The following is a 15996-nucleotide window of genomic DNA, read 5'->3' as shown; positions in this document are numbered from 1 at the left end:
GGCCCCGCCCCCTACTAAGTTTTTTGTACATATCAGAAACTACTATAGCTATGTCAACCAAACTCTACAGAGTCGTTTTCTTCAGGCATTTCTATATACAGTTCAAAAATGGAAGAAATCGGATAATAACCACGCCCACCTCCCATACAAAGGTTATGTTTAAAATCACTAAAAGTCCGTTAACCGACTAACAAAAAACGTCAGAAACACCAAATTTTAAGGAAGAAATGGCAGAAGAAAGCTGCACCCAGGCTTTTTTTAAAAATTGAAAATGGGCTTGGCCTCGCCCACTTATGGACCAAGAACCATATCTCAGGAGCTACTAGACCGATTTCAATGAAATTCGGTATATAATATTTTCTTAACACCCTGATGACACGTACGAAATATGGGTGAAATCGGTTCACAACCACGCCTTCTTCCAATATAACGCTATTTCGAATTCCATCTGATGCCTTCTCTGTATAATATACACATTAGGAACCAATGATGATAGCGGAATAAAACTTTACACATAATAAGGTATTTGACAAATATGTAAATGACGGATAATGAAATCTCGATTATCACTTTATCATGCGAGAGTATAAAATGTTCGGTGACACCCGAACTTAGCCCTTCCTTACTCGTTTTTTGTAATTTTAATTTTTTTCCTACATATATTCTTGTAATGTTAATAATTATGTAATAAAAAATTGATCGCAAAAATGTTGATTGCATCTTTTTAAGATACTTCAAAATTTGCCTGAAATTCTTGCCTCTAGACCGAAATACCCCCATAATAGTTTAATTGAAAAATAAATTAAATATTTTTCTCTGTGTACTGCCACTTGAGCCACTTTATTACGTAGACGCCTCATCCAACGGGTTTGATAGATGTAATTTGCATTTGTTATATCTTTTGTCATTGGCTTTGGACTTTCAGTTTCGTTTCGGTTTTATGCGTCAGTACGATTTCTTCACGATAAGAAAACAAAACTATAAAATAAAGAAAAATACAAAAAAGAAAAACTAATAGCAGTAAATTCACAACTGCCGCAGTTCCACAAACATAGTTGATAGCTGCAATGCTTCAGCGCTTGACAGCAATGACCGCAAAATACTTCGGCCGGCGTACATTGAAGTGTAACAAGAAAGAGTCAAAACCGAACCAACAACAAAACAACAACAAGTTCATGATAACACAGACACCATTTGCGGCGGCGATAGCAGCGCTGGAGGACGCTGACAATAATCGCCGTTGTCAGCATGTTAGGCGAACAATAATTGCTGTCAGCGTGGCGGCGCAGAAAAATGGCTATCAAATGAAGTAAAACTAAGAAACATGAGTAAACTGAAGAAAGTGACAAGCAAATAAACGCAAACGCAGCGGCTGCTGCTGACATTTTCACACACTCATACATAGTACATGGTTTACGATATTTAAGGGCAATAAGTGAAAAAGTGAGCATACATACATCAACACAAGATAATTAATTGGTGATAGTTGATTAGCAGCCAAATTGAGTTGGTTTTGTGGAATACTAGTATTTTTGAAAATTTTACTAGATAACTGTTTAAAATATCAATTTTATAAATTTTAATATTGTCCGTCTGCATTTTATATGCATTCCTCAGAGCACACTTGATAATATAAATACGCATATTTATGCAGCAAACACTTTCATTTGCATCTACATAGCCAACTTTAGTGCCCTCAACAGCTCGCCCAAATCGTTTTTTATCTAATTTTATCTCTCCAACCACAAATTGGAGCGGCACTCTGCCACAACCCAAAATTGCACAAATTGTACGCCATCGCCAGTGTCATTTTGCAGTTATAGCGTCTCATAGTTTATTTGCTTGTCTCTCGAACGCTCAACTCAACTCAACCCAACCCAGCTTGACTCAGCGCGACGCGGTTGTCCAGTCGCTTTGTCTGCCAACAAATGTATGCAGTAGTAATTGCTCCTAAGTGTATTGCATTAAGTGCGTGACTCCGACATTGTTGCAAATTTTGTGGTCATGTGACAATCAAGGGGTTGAGATGGCTCGGTAACTGCTGCTATCCCACTACCCTCACAAGCATAGATACTTGCAGACATGACAGTGAATCAAAAAAAGGTTTGAGGGTGTTGAGCGCAACGATGAAGCAAACTTTCTGTTCTGGGTTGTATGTATGTATATTTGTGTGTGGGTGGCTGAACTAATTCGTTTACGGTCATTTGAATTTGGCTAACACGTTCAACTAACTGCAAGTGAAATCAAATTTACGCTGACAGTTAAACAATGGCGCATGAAAGTGAGAAGAAGACAAGTGTGCATGCGACACGCTCGCAGTGGGAGAGGCTTTTCGAATATGGAACAGTAAGTTGTGCCATGAAAACCACAAATTTAGTAATGTGGAAATTGGATTTTTTTTTTAAATATCTAAAGTATTTAAGTCCATCTTGCAGTTTAGTTTCGATTCTTTAAATTGCAGGTTTTTTATATAAAATAGAAAAGTGTATGGACTTTAGTTAAGAAAAGGGAAATACGCATTTATTTCTGAAATCCGGCATAGTGAGTAAAGAGATGGACGACTTTTAATGTTCTTGGAATAAATTTGTAAAAATTATAAATAGAGTGAAAGTTACGGAAGATACTGCGACTTGTGCTTCATTGTGTCTTTACCTTTTATCACAATACTTGTTTTAATCCAGTTGAACAAGAGAGGCTTAGTAAAGCTTCTGGGTTACCAGCTGTAGTGTGTTCTCTCACCGGATTCATTTGCTTAAAAGCCGGACTCCTTCTTGTACTTGCCGGGTAATCAAAGCGTATGTGTCCTGATGTATCTGCCCTTTGACGATAGAAATAACACAGATCTATAGAACAGAAACCCAATCTGGCAGACGACAATTCAGCTTGCAGCGACCTACATAATATACTATTTAGCATTAGTTTATTAATTTGTTTGTAGGAGAAACAATCGGTTTTTTTGTACCGTTTGGTATCAAAATCTCCCAGAAACAGCCTAGCCTTACGAAGCTCGGTCATCTATTACTTGTAGCGATTTCCACAAGTCCTTTCCGTTTCCTCGTAGCTTCTCTAGTAATGTATGGAGCATTTTTAAACACTCCAACATTGTTGATTTGATTTCAAGGGAAGAGGTTGTCTGAAGCACTGCTTGACTATCATTGCATAATATTTTTCCTCTAGAGGTTAGATTAGCTTGAAGTCGATCTTAACAGAGATCTCACTTGAAAAACTTGGTACGCTGGTCTGTTGTACTGGTACTTAAAACTCCCATACAAAAAGGCCATTACAAATCGACAAAGCGCTTTGAGCCTACCACAAATTTGTTGAGACGACTTCAGTTAGTTTCAGCTTTCTCTTCTGGTTCCCTGAAGTTAAGACTGCCGATATGTTTCAATCTTAGTCTGAACGATGTAGGAAGAATTACCTGGATTATTGTTTCGGCTCTGTTTTCTGAAGGTAAGACTGCCGAAATGTGTCAACCTCAGTCTGGACAATGGAGCAGAAAATGCCTGGATATTTCCACCTCGCCCCATCCTACATACAGCTTTGATAACTAACGCCCGACAGTCTGCACACCTTAGCAGTACTTTAATAGCATGCACTACATAGTGGTCTAGTAGCCTGAAGCTAAAATTGACAGAGAGTTCCTTACAGGAAACTCCGTCTTCAACCTTCCCTCTTCGCTTTTTCTTCCTATCAGCAAAAACGCTCACTGCGCCTTTTCTTCAGTATCCCCTTTCCATCAACACAACTCTCTTCTGTGTTTAAGCAGGCAAAAAGCCGTCATGAGTAGCCTCTGCGAAGCAGTTATTCAAGTTTTCAATAAAGCAGTTGAATGAAGAGATAATTTCGGATGTCTTTGCTCGAATCCGTTCACATACCCAACTTTCCTGAGCCTTAGACCACACTTCGCAGAAATACACCTGCCGGCAATGTCTGAAGGTACTCCTAAGAAGTTACTCATCGAGAATTGATAATCCCCCATTCTACTAGCTACAGAAATGTTCAAACTTTTATCAAAGTATGTTCTCTTACAAAGGTCGTCTTGTTAAGGAGTGCCAATGAGTAGTTCTCTCCAATGAGACCCTAATTCTAGCAACCCTGTTCTTTGCAATTCCTGATAACCTTAAGGCTAAGATTTGCAAGTAAAAATTGTGACATACATATACATAGAGTGTATATGCTTCCTTTGGCTAAATTTTTGGAGAAAAACAGAATATTCAACGAATATTATTGCATAAGTCGTCATTGAGGTAATAACCTGTGGTTAGTCAGCTTTGAAACCTGTAAAAGTTGCTATTTACGTACGGAAGCTTTCCACGAGCTCTCTGCTATTAACACAGTTATATGACATTAAAAACAAGAAGGTTTGTAGAGTGTTGCAAAACGAAGGTATTTGTTAAAATAATAAAAAAAATGTTTATGTCTTTTATTTGAGAAAAAAAATGTATATTTAAAAAATTGTAAACAAAGTCTTCCTCATCGCCAGACGAGTTTGTTTGGAGGTTTTCCTTTAGACGGGCTACCGGATAAAGGGAATTCAACATTTTAAAAATTAATCACGGATTATTAAAGAACTTCAAATTCTACAAATTTATTTATTAAATAAAATTCATATTCAAAAAATGCACAAATAACGTATTTTTCTGACTTGCTATAACCACTTAAAGAAGATAACATTTTTTTAAATAAATAATAATGTAAATCCCTTAGCATTACTAAATCCATTTAAAGTACTATAATTATCATTTGAAATCAAATTCTAGATCTCCCTGCTGTATAGCCTTTTATTTATGAACAAATTATACAATAATTTGTAGCCTATATGCTTTCCTGAAGTGGTTCACCACTTTTATTGGGCACTTAAAAGCGCCACACGGGTCCGTTTGTTTACATAACGCCGGCTCATCACCACTCACTCGCATGTTCAACAAGTTGTGTCCACTTTGATTTCGCATTATGCTTTCAAGCTCAACATAAACATAAACATAGCACACACACATAACACACACAACATAACAAACATAACACAACATAGCATAAATGTGCATATTTATGTGCGCGAAATGTTTGTGTTGATTTCATTCATCGTTTGAGTTTTAATGGCCTTAAGATCAAAGTGCTCCAAGTATTTGGATCATAAAAACTAACAGCAACAAAAGCGAAATTTCTACTTTCCTCTTGTCAGCAATTAAATGCTTAAATATATGATTGCACCATATCAAACATACATACATACATGCGAATGCTAGATTTTTTGCATTTTGATTGACGTGGCTAAATGTGTTAACTATGTGTGAGTATCTGTGTGAGATTCGTATTTAGGGCGTGAGAAATTTTTAATTTTGTATTGTTTACGGCAAATTGGTAAGAGCAATTAATACACCGATTTTATGGCTTTTTTAGTATTATTAAATGATTTACAGCAACTTTTTGTTTGCACGATTTGGATCGATAATCATCTCAAGTTTATGACTAAAAAGCATAAAATAAAGAATTTATTATTTTTTTCAGATTTCCGAACAGAAGTTTAAGTACTCATAATCAGATGATACAGAAGCTCGTTGCCTCATGCGATTGGTCTATCCACTTACGTTTATGACGATAGCAGCGAAAAAGTTCAGGACTTCTAGAAAATCAAGGTGTTGGCAGCAGGAAATTGATTCCACATTCCATTGATTGACAGGTAGATATTAACGTATCTTATGGGTGGATAACATTTTGGTTAATATTTAGTGTATGAAGTCAACTCTGTCAAGACTCGCCTGAATTTGAAGGATCCCAAACCTAAAAAGTCGACACAAGAGTCTACAGAATGCCACGTATTGTCAAAAGATGCGATAATACAATTTGTATTAAAATACTAGAAACTTGTATTTTTTTTTTTGTCAATTGCCATTTGTCAGATGCTGCAAGATTTCAAATTTAGGAACATATCACTGTCAGTGTACAATCTGTCACAAAAATCCCTAAATGACAGAAAATAAGTTCACATTCTTTGCATAAAATGGTTTAAAACGTTTGACCCATATAAGATTAATACAAAAAATTAAGGCACATATTTACTTGTATATATAGTATATACCATCACTAAACCTTGCATTAAGCCACTCTTTTATGAATAAAAATTGCGTGCCTACAGGGTTGCCCTTGTGGTATCACGGAATGCCACGTGTGGGCCCAATTCAACCGTCATTGCCATTTGTCATGCTGCAAATTTCCAGTCACTGTCAGTGTACAATCTGTCAATGAGAGGACACAAACACAATTCAATTGCGTGCCTACATACTAAGTTAATATGTAAACTAAAACGAAAGCAGGAAAACAAATTATAGCACAACACAGAAAGAAAGTATGGATATTCTGAGCTCCGAAATAAATGAAATAAATGGCGGTGACACACATATTTAAGGAATTGCCATGCAGATACATACAAATATATGAATGAGTCTGCGATTTGTAGTTGCGGCCAAACTTGATGCATATCAAATAGGGATTGTGGTGGTAAGCCCAGATGAACAGTTCGGCAATTTCAAACCCACATGCCGGCATACGTTTTCAAAGGACATTGAGCATATACACAAATGGATGTATGTATACTTGTATTTGTTGGAGATGGTGGAAAATGAAGTGCTGCAAACTTTAACTAAGAACTAAGTGAATTAACGTTCTTCATGTTAACTTTGCTGATAGTTTCTAATTTTTGATAACGGTTTGAATAAATGTGCAGCCACTTCTATGATACCAGATACTTTTTCCAGCAATCTTCAATGATATCTTTTAGAAACTTTATTATGTAAAATATATTTGGTACATACAATAGGTCTAATAGGAAGAAACTTTTCATTCATTTTTCTACGAAAATAGTGAAGAAAAAAATATGACAGGAAAAGAATAAATAGATAAGATTTTTATTAAAAATTGCACTCAAAGAAAGGTTGTTGTTGTTGTTCTAGCCAAGTTGTTGTTGTCGTCATCTAACGGCAGGCTCAAGAAATGAACTGTTTCGACGGGGTCGGACCAAAGGGAGAGAGGTGTTAGATGAGTGTGGTTGGTGGGACATGCAAAGAGGTGGCCGGTGTTATGCTGAGACTTATTGCATGCCCGACATATATTGGATATGTCGCGGTCTATTCTGGATAAGTAGGAGTTTAACCTGTTACAGTATTCAGAACGAGTCTGCGCAATTCCCACAACAGCCAGTTCTACGCCCCGGAATTGACCCGGGTTTTATCCGGCCAAGGGCTGTTATTTCGATGATCTAACCCCGTTCAGAGGCAAGTCTTACTTTGAGCTTGTCGTCACTGGAGCAACGCCTTGTAGCAGGGTTATGCCGTATCTTCCTGACTCGTGCTGGCATTGAGTCCAACCCGAGGCCAGAGGATTTTTTCTGCTGCGTTTGCGCTACTGCGGCCTTAGTCTCTGTACAACCTGCACTTAGTTCGCGCACTGCGCCGCTGACGATGCTCGTAGATTTACAGGTTTGTTGTGAAAGCACCTAGTCTAAAATCCCCTCACTATATTATGTACTATTTGAACCATCCTGTGCTCCAGAGTTCACCAGTAACAAACATTTTTTTTGTACAACCTCCGAGATACCGTCCAGAAACCCTCGACTAATAGTGTACTAATAGTACCTCTTGACAGATTCTCAAATAGTGATTTTATGGTTGCAGGCATATCTTCAAATGAGACAGTGACTTGTTAGCACTCCTACTAGAGTTCTAGAGTTTCAGTCTTTTTGATTTTTAATAGTCGGCATGTGCGGCCCATATTCCATGCTGAGTTAGACTTACTGTTCAGAAAGTTAGGGATTAATTACACTTAGACTGTGCTATATATACAACATGTTTGTCGACTTAACATCTACAAGTAACCTGAAGCAAATAAATTTATTCTTTTTCGAATTCTAATTGTAAGGTGGTGCCTGGCCATCTGCTTTACAGTCACTAGGATTAGCACTACGTTTTGGAACTTTGGATGTTTGATCCACTTACAGATCAGGGTATTCTTTCCCTATATTTGATGAAACCCTTAACGACGTTAAGCTTTCTTTAATCACTATGGTCTCCGCTTGGGTAATGAATTGGCCCAGTAGGCGGAAAGTGGTTCTGGCATCTAATTTTGAAGAAAATACATCACATCTCATTTTGACCGACCCAAATAAATACTTATTACTGTGTCCCGGTCCGCTCCACGCCTTTCCCACTATTCTCTGGAAGGCAAGGCAAATTAGGTACCAACTTTAAGTTTAATTCTATACGGTTTAGAAAATCCATGGTATTGGGTAGAAACGGGCACTTAACGACTAATAGAAAGTTTTCATGAGTGCTTCCTGTCTAAAATTAGTGTTAAATAGCATGATTTCTCTTCAATTATTAGCCTGGTACCAATTATTAGTAGCGACAGAACTTTTGGAGTTCTGTGCTTCCTAGCTCTGCCTTGCTACCTTAAGTCCGCACGATACGGTTCATCAATTTATGCGGTTTAAAATTGGAAATTTACCTATAACCGAAACCGCCACATAATAAGCGTAGGATACAAAATGTATTCCTCTCTTTTCTAAATATAGCCAGATTTTAGTCAATGTTAAGGTCCAAAGTAGAGAAAGCGCGGTCTGTGTGACTTTAGGCTGGATGTTATTGAATTCGGCTGCAAAATAATTTAATAAGATCGACTGTTCTCATCAAACGAAATTAGTTAGTGAAGGATCCATAAGTTTGTCGTTCATTCAAATTCGTTTGTTCAAATTCACGAAAAACACAATCGCGAAAAAACGTAAAATCAAAATTAATTTACTTTCATTTGAATTTTTTTTTTCAAACCGATATTTGGGATTAAAAATTTTTTTATAATTTTTCTATATGGTATTTCTTATTATAAATTTATTTGTAATAGAATGGTAGTAAATTAAAATTTGTCTATAAGACAAATCAAATCCTTTACTCATGTTAGTCAGACATTTTTCGAAATTCATTAATTTTAATTTAAAAAAATAACAAAAAAATGCTGCCATCAAATGTTAAGTAAATTCAAAATAAGTGTGAAAACTGTATAACTGTTTCATTGCGCCATTTTTTCAGCTACCATATGCGTAGTAATGCAGCACATAGCTTAGAATTCATACTAGAACAAATCAAAATCGACTTGGCACGGCAATTTGTAAAGCTGTTCGCGCTAAAGTTTATGCTCTCTTGTCGTTGGAATGCGTTTTTCTTTTAATTTTTCGTTTTAATTTTATTATTTTTTTACGACTTGCATTTTTATAGCAAAACTTTTAAAGCGTCTAATCAATATGCGGTTTTATGCGCATTTATGTAATCTTATGTCTGTCTCAATTACAGTTTTACTGCATTTTTTTAAGTCATCTTTATCGCTGCTCTGTCTCACATGCTTCTCGAGGAGTTGCGAGACGATTTTTATTGTTATTATCATATTTATTTTATTTTGTTGTTTTTTGTACAAAAATTATTGAGCTAGAGAATTTGTGCAAAATTAAAACAACAAAAGCTCAATCACACATTTTGTAGTTTTCCTTGAGCCGTCGATTTGAATTAAATTTGATTTGATTTCATTTTGTGGTGAAATATTTTTTGCGCGACTTTTTGTTGTTTTGTTTCGTTTTTACAAGTAGAATTAAATATTTACAAATATTTAAGACTTTTTAGCACCCAAAAAGTGTCCTGTATGGGCAAAGGATTAAAGAGATTCCACTACAATGTTCCTTAAATTTCTTTTGGTATGCATCTATTGGTTTACAGCAGTTTCAAAGCTACAGAAAAGTTTGGTTCTAACCATGTTAGAGGAGTACTACAGTTGAACTATATTCCCTCGTTATGGAGGAAAGTCAAAGTAATATACATAACAAAGACGGGCAAAAGCTAACATACAAGTCCAATATTTGAACAAAAAATTAGTCTATATTGATCGTTTACGAGCACATGAAACGCATAGGACTAATTTTGAAGTTATTCAAGTTCCTACAGAACGATTTGCTTCGTCGCATTAACCACTGTGATTTGCTTATCAAACCTCAAACAAAAAATGTGTTTTTGAAACTAATTGTTACTGTCGACGAAAAGTACCAGCATAAGTCACTTCGAAAAATTTTTGGTGAAATTTCAAAGTTATCGTTTATTTTGGTCTCTTTCCCGACAATACTACAATTGATTGAGATATTGAAACAGAAGAGAACAGAATCATTGAAAGAAAAGGTGGAAGTGTACACCAGCATAATGCGAGACCACATTCAAGTTTGATGACTCGCCAAAAGCTTTTACCATTTGAATGGGATGTGCTACTACTTATATCCACCATAATCTCCAGGCTTGGCACTTTCGGACTATTACTATTCTGTTCGCTGCAAAATTTTCTGGTTGAAAGAACCTTAACCTCAACTCACCCTGCCTCAACCACTTGAAGCAGTTTTTTGGCTCCAAGGATCAAACATTTTATGAGCGTGGAATCAGTCTCGTGCCAAAAAGATGACGAAGGGTATTGGATAAAAATGAAGAATATATGATTATTTAATGTTTTAGACAATAAAACATCGTGTTTAAAATTCACTAGAAAAAAAAAAAGAAATTACTTAGTGAACGACCCAATATGTATTCAAATGATTTCTATCGTATTAGATTTTATTATTATTATTTTTTTTATTATAAAAATATACTAAATATTAAACCTAATAGTAAGAAAGCAGTACAAGCTGCTGTGGCCAACGACTCCAGAAATAGATTTTAGTTCCCATTGTGCATTTAAAAAATCAAATATCAATTTTTGAATCCAACATTTGGAACTAAAACACAAATTTTTAATTCCAATTTTGATTGAAAAAAAATCAAAAATTTAATTAATAACGCACATTTTTTAGTTACAAAATTCACAACATTGGCCCTAACACAGGACTTAAAAAATTAAAGAAATATATTGTATATATGTACATATATAAATGTTTTACGAATGTCCACACTTAGGGAAGTAAAAAAAAATATCATAAAAATCATCGAAATGTAAGTGCCTATTTAATTAAGGCGTGAGGGTAATTACAAATAGAAAGTCTTGTAATTGCTTGTAATCATAAAAGAAGTTCCTTCATAATTACAATTTAATTGTCCCAAAATTAGTTTAGCCCCAATTGTAAGAGACATTAGCTTTGCACCTCTGTGGGGCATGCTTACACCCGCACCAAGACATATTTTCCTTCCCGATTCCTTCCACCCTCAATATTGCAACAGCATTATTAACTCAATTTTTGATTTTGCTATTTATGGACACTCATTTTTGGCCACTTCTAATGGCCTTCTTGCTGCCTAGTAGAATCTACTACCAAGTAGAATAGCTAAATAGAGTGAAATTTTGCACTTTCACCCTTTGATGTACACCAGTCTCTAATTATAAATATGTACATAGAAATAAACATGCCACTGTATTGTCATATTAATTATCATGCCACGTACTTAGTGCCCATAAATACTATAATTAATTAATATGAAATTCATTGTTGAGGAAGCCCACGCATAAAGCGACGCCAAAGCGTAACATGTGTGAGTGTCTCTCGTAAATATGTGCCAATGTTGTGACATTTAAAGGTGCATACGTGCGCATTTATATACACACATACATCCCGCAAATTTATCGTTCGTAAATCACCAGAACAATTCCAGGGTGTTTTTGCGCTTTAACAGCAGACTTCGCCCCCACAACTTCGTCAATGTGTGTATATGTATGTGTGTTACGCGTGTGTGTTCGCTTAATCATACGTAAAGAATATATATGGCTTTATAATATTTCCGTAATTTCCGTAATTCCTGCAGAGCGCCTCATTATTTCCCATCACCATTGACACAGTTCCCCCTTTCCAACATTTTGCCCGCATTTTTTGTTCCACAGACGTGACGCTTTTTTATCCACCAGTCGCGTGTATTTTCGAGATTACGCTCAATTTTGTTCAGTTATTCATGCAAATGTGTGTATGCATGTATGTATGCACTTGTACAAATGAGTACTCAAATTTAGCATGGTAATTTTAATAATTTCCTCTGATTACAACATAATATCCAATTTTGATTCTTATCACTGATTTTTGCTTGTTGCATACTAATATATGCGTTCGTGTACATATGTATGTAATTATGTAATGGATTTAGGAATTACCATAAATATTATAAAAATTAAATTTCTTAAACGAGCGTTCTGTATGTTGCTACCAGAAGCGCCACTGCTATGACATTCTACTTTTAGTCTGATCAAATTTGACCCGGACTGCCAAAAAAAATTAAATTTTATTGTATTTTAATACAAATCTTTATGTAGCTTGTTACCACACGCGCCACTGTTATGACAACATTCGACTATTCAGTATATGCCATCTGATCAAATTTGACCCGGACTGCCAAAAAAAATTAAATTTCTTGTATTTTAATACAAATCTTTATTATCGCTTTAAAAGTATATGTATGCCAACATTTCATTCATCCATGCACATGTTCCAAGCCTCCGCTGGCATGGCCTTTAGCGCCTTAAGCGAATTTTGGTTTCTTCGGTTCGGCTCATTTTTGGAGCACCATTAGCTAGATTATTGGATAGTTACGACGGCATATTCATAAACCCACGTCTCGTCACCAGTAATTATGAGTTTAACGAAAGCATATGTTGCCAAGCAACTCTTTCCATAATTATTTTTGCAAAATATTCAGGTCTTTTGGGACGAGACACTTTTCATACCAAAAACATTCATGACCTTTACTGAATGCTTCGTACCACTCAAACCCCAGATGTTTACTGCTTAGTCTGGTCAATGCAGGATAAGAGCAGAAGAGATGCTCCATTGTTTCCCTGGTGCCCTGCTCTAAACATTTCCGGCAGTCTTCTCGATCCCTCAAAGAATACACAAAATACTCTTTATGTCGTAAGCAAACAGCTGTCAAACTAATTGACACTCCATATGTGCAACTTCACACGAACAATAAAAAAAGTAGGGAACATTTTTTATCGACAGTCCGGTAAAACTTTGATCAGTTGGTATTTTGTACTCAAGCCCAGGTGTTTTTATGAAAAATATGAAATAAAGAATATAAAATGAAATAGGAGCCAAAATTTACACTATTCCTCAGTTTCTCTGCGAGTTCACCACACACTTTTCATAAGTTTTCTATTAAGGCATATGATTTGCAATTTAATTTGAATTTTCTACTTAATGGCGACCAGACAAGTTGTACAAGTCTAATAAAATTAAAAAAAAAATATTTGACATTTACAACAAATTTACGTATTAAAAACAATCTGAAAAGTTGAATCTTGAAGCTTAATGGTGCACTGGGTGCGCGCTCATTCAAATGGATAATCTGCTGCAATGCTGGCATTAAGTCAAATGACTTAAATATGTCTTGCCATAAGCTTAATGGCGTTGGCTAAGCCTAGTTTAATGTAAAAAACTAAATTTGAGGCAAATTATCATCATTTGAAGCGGAAAATTTGAAAAAAAAATATTAAAATTGAAAAGGAATAAAAAATACACTTTTAAGGGGTTAAATGTATAGATTTGTGAATTTCAAAATAAATTGAGCTATTGTGCTGCTTATATATCGAATAAACATATCTAAAATAATATATGCTAATGAAATTTTAAGTTCATCCAACAATTAGTTTCGAAGTTAGAAATTTATTGAGGTCTTGCATTGCGACTTATGGTCTGTTGTGTCCTTCGAAGTGTACATATGAACGTATGTATTTGTTAAAATATTTTAAAATAGTGTAAACGGCTACTAAAAACTGATTTATATCGAAAAGCTGTTTTCAAAGTCGGTGAGTTGTGCCCTCCGGTTTAAACCGGTTTATATGTCAGAGTCGGTGAAAAAAATATCTCGGTTGAACAGAGCGATTTGAAATTTTGATACGCAATCTTACAAGTTATGATTGAAAGAATACGTTTTTTGGAACTTTTTCGATTTTTTAAGCAATTTTTTACAAACAACGATTTTTTCTTTAGGTAGACCTCCATTCTGTAAAAAAAATCTAAATTTCGGCTAGACCTTTGATCATTGCCTCTACTCATCTCTAATTATAATAAAAAAAGTTGGGATTTGGATTTAAGATAATTCGAAGCAGACAAAATCTGCCGCATCTTCAGACACTTTTTTAAAGGTCCTCCTAGAGATTGGCCTCAAATATACATTTTTTTTAAATCAACGATTATTTATTTGTTTTTGTCGGCATAAGAATCCAAGGTATTGTTCTTGAGGATTAATTTTGAATATGTTCATACAAATAAACTTCATTTGAAAAAATAATGAGTTTAAGACTGTTTACTCAATGTCTCAATTACCAGTCTTTCTGTTCAGTTAACAGAGTTGTCCGTTTAATGATTGTATTTAATAAACATCAACAAATTGTGAGAACGACCAACGTGCAGGGTTAATGGAGATGTTCGCTTAATAGGGCGTCCATTTAATAAAGCTTTCACTATATTCTTTATTTATGGATTGTTTCTACTATCCTATCTTCTAAGTTGGTTCGAACTGGATACAGTGTGCTAAAATTTACTAGAATAAACTGTCTGCTCCAAAAAAAAAATCACAAAAAATGTGATATGGAAAATTAGAAGCGCTAGCCCCCATGGTTTGTACGAGTATAATAAAATTGTTAACCTGTTAGAAATAAAGTAAGATCGTATTTTGGTATCATTGGACAATTTATAGTGTGTTAACAATGACGAAAACATTTCAATGGAAACTAGCCTTGGATAAGAGCACCTAATTACTAATTTTGTTATAAATCAGCATATAAATTTTTGTTGCAAAAATGTCTCCACAATATTGATTTGTAATGAAGTAAAAAGACGGATTAAAACAAATTCATAATGACTTACTGTAGACCAAAAGCCTTAGAAAGATATCTCCGGGCTTACCAAAGCGTGAGTCCGATTCTTACTTTGGTGTTTATATTTGAAATTTGTAGCAAGATTAAGTGATGTGGAGCTCATAGAAAGATTTATACCTTTAAATTAATTTCTCACTTCTCCCCTAGGATTACAATTCATTAAAAATGCTTAACTAATCAAGCGGCTTTTAAAGGGAGTTTATCCACAAAATCAATCGCGAACCGAATCGATTTCAACGCAGTGACTCATTAACTCCTTACAAGTGACTTAATGAGTAAGTGAGTGAATCTCGCGAGAGACACGCACATTTTGGTTTTACAACAATAATGTTTGATTATGTTTTTCGCATTGCTGCTACGCACAGTGCAACTTCGAATTGCCGCTGAGCGTAGCTTGCATTTATTTACCTTTTGCTGCTCGCTTTTGAGCAATCTTGGCTGTTGTTGACTTGCCGTTGCACTGGTGCGATGCTTTTGCTGCTTGTTTGTTGTTGCTGCTGCTGTTGTCGTTGTTGTCACCGCTGCAGCCAGCACGCCCCCTTGCCACTTGCTGAGGTCAACCACTTTCGAAAATTCACGCGTAAATACCGCACAACAACACGAACAACAAGCGCAGCGTAAAATTGTGCCAACACAGCAACAATTACAACAGTAATTGGTACAACAATGAAACGGGGTCGCCAAAGAATCCCGCACACAATAAACTACCGAAATTATGGACACACGTTTTTTGCGATTTTGGACTTGTCGCTGACTTTTTTCACTTTTTTTTCTTTCTTTTTTCAATTAGTATTTTGTAATTTTATTTATTTATTGCAATTTCTTTGTTTTGATTTCTTTTTGCATTTATTTGTGTATTTTCACGCCTTTGGCAGTTATTTGCTGCCACTCACATATATGTTGTTGATGTTGTTGCTTTTACTGCTTTACGTTCTCACTATTCGCCAGCGCCTTATTTGTGCGTTTGTTTGCGTGTTGTTGTTATTCACCTTGTCACATGCTGCGACTCACATGCAACCAGAATGCGACAGCGATAAATATTAGGCAAATGACATTCGGGTGGGCGGCAGACGGCTGCGTTTTTGGAATATTTGCGATTCTTTGGTGTTTCTTTTTTTA

General features: G+C 35.5%; 1 protein-coding gene across 2 annotated transcripts in view; it reads right to left on the bottom strand.

Moving 5' to 3' along the window:
• LOC126752489 (leucine-rich repeat-containing G-protein coupled receptor 4) overlaps positions 1–15996 on the bottom strand; it is a 59520-nt gene extending 43524 nt beyond the window's left edge. For both annotated transcript variants that reach the window (XM_050463318.1, XM_050463319.1), the window contains exon 1: positions 15286–15996. The gene's annotated coding sequence lies outside the window, so the exon portion shown is untranslated. The remainder of the gene's footprint in view (positions 1–15285) is intronic.

The sequence above is a fragment of the Bactrocera neohumeralis genome, chromosome 3 (genome assembly GCF_024586455.1).
Source record: "Bactrocera neohumeralis isolate Rockhampton chromosome 3, APGP_CSIRO_Bneo_wtdbg2-racon-allhic-juicebox.fasta_v2, whole genome shotgun sequence".
NCBI classification, from domain to species: domain Eukaryota; kingdom Metazoa; phylum Arthropoda; class Insecta; order Diptera; family Tephritidae; genus Bactrocera; species Bactrocera neohumeralis.
Note: the sequence above shows the minus strand (reverse complement) of the source record. Positions and strands in the feature narration are given on the sequence as shown.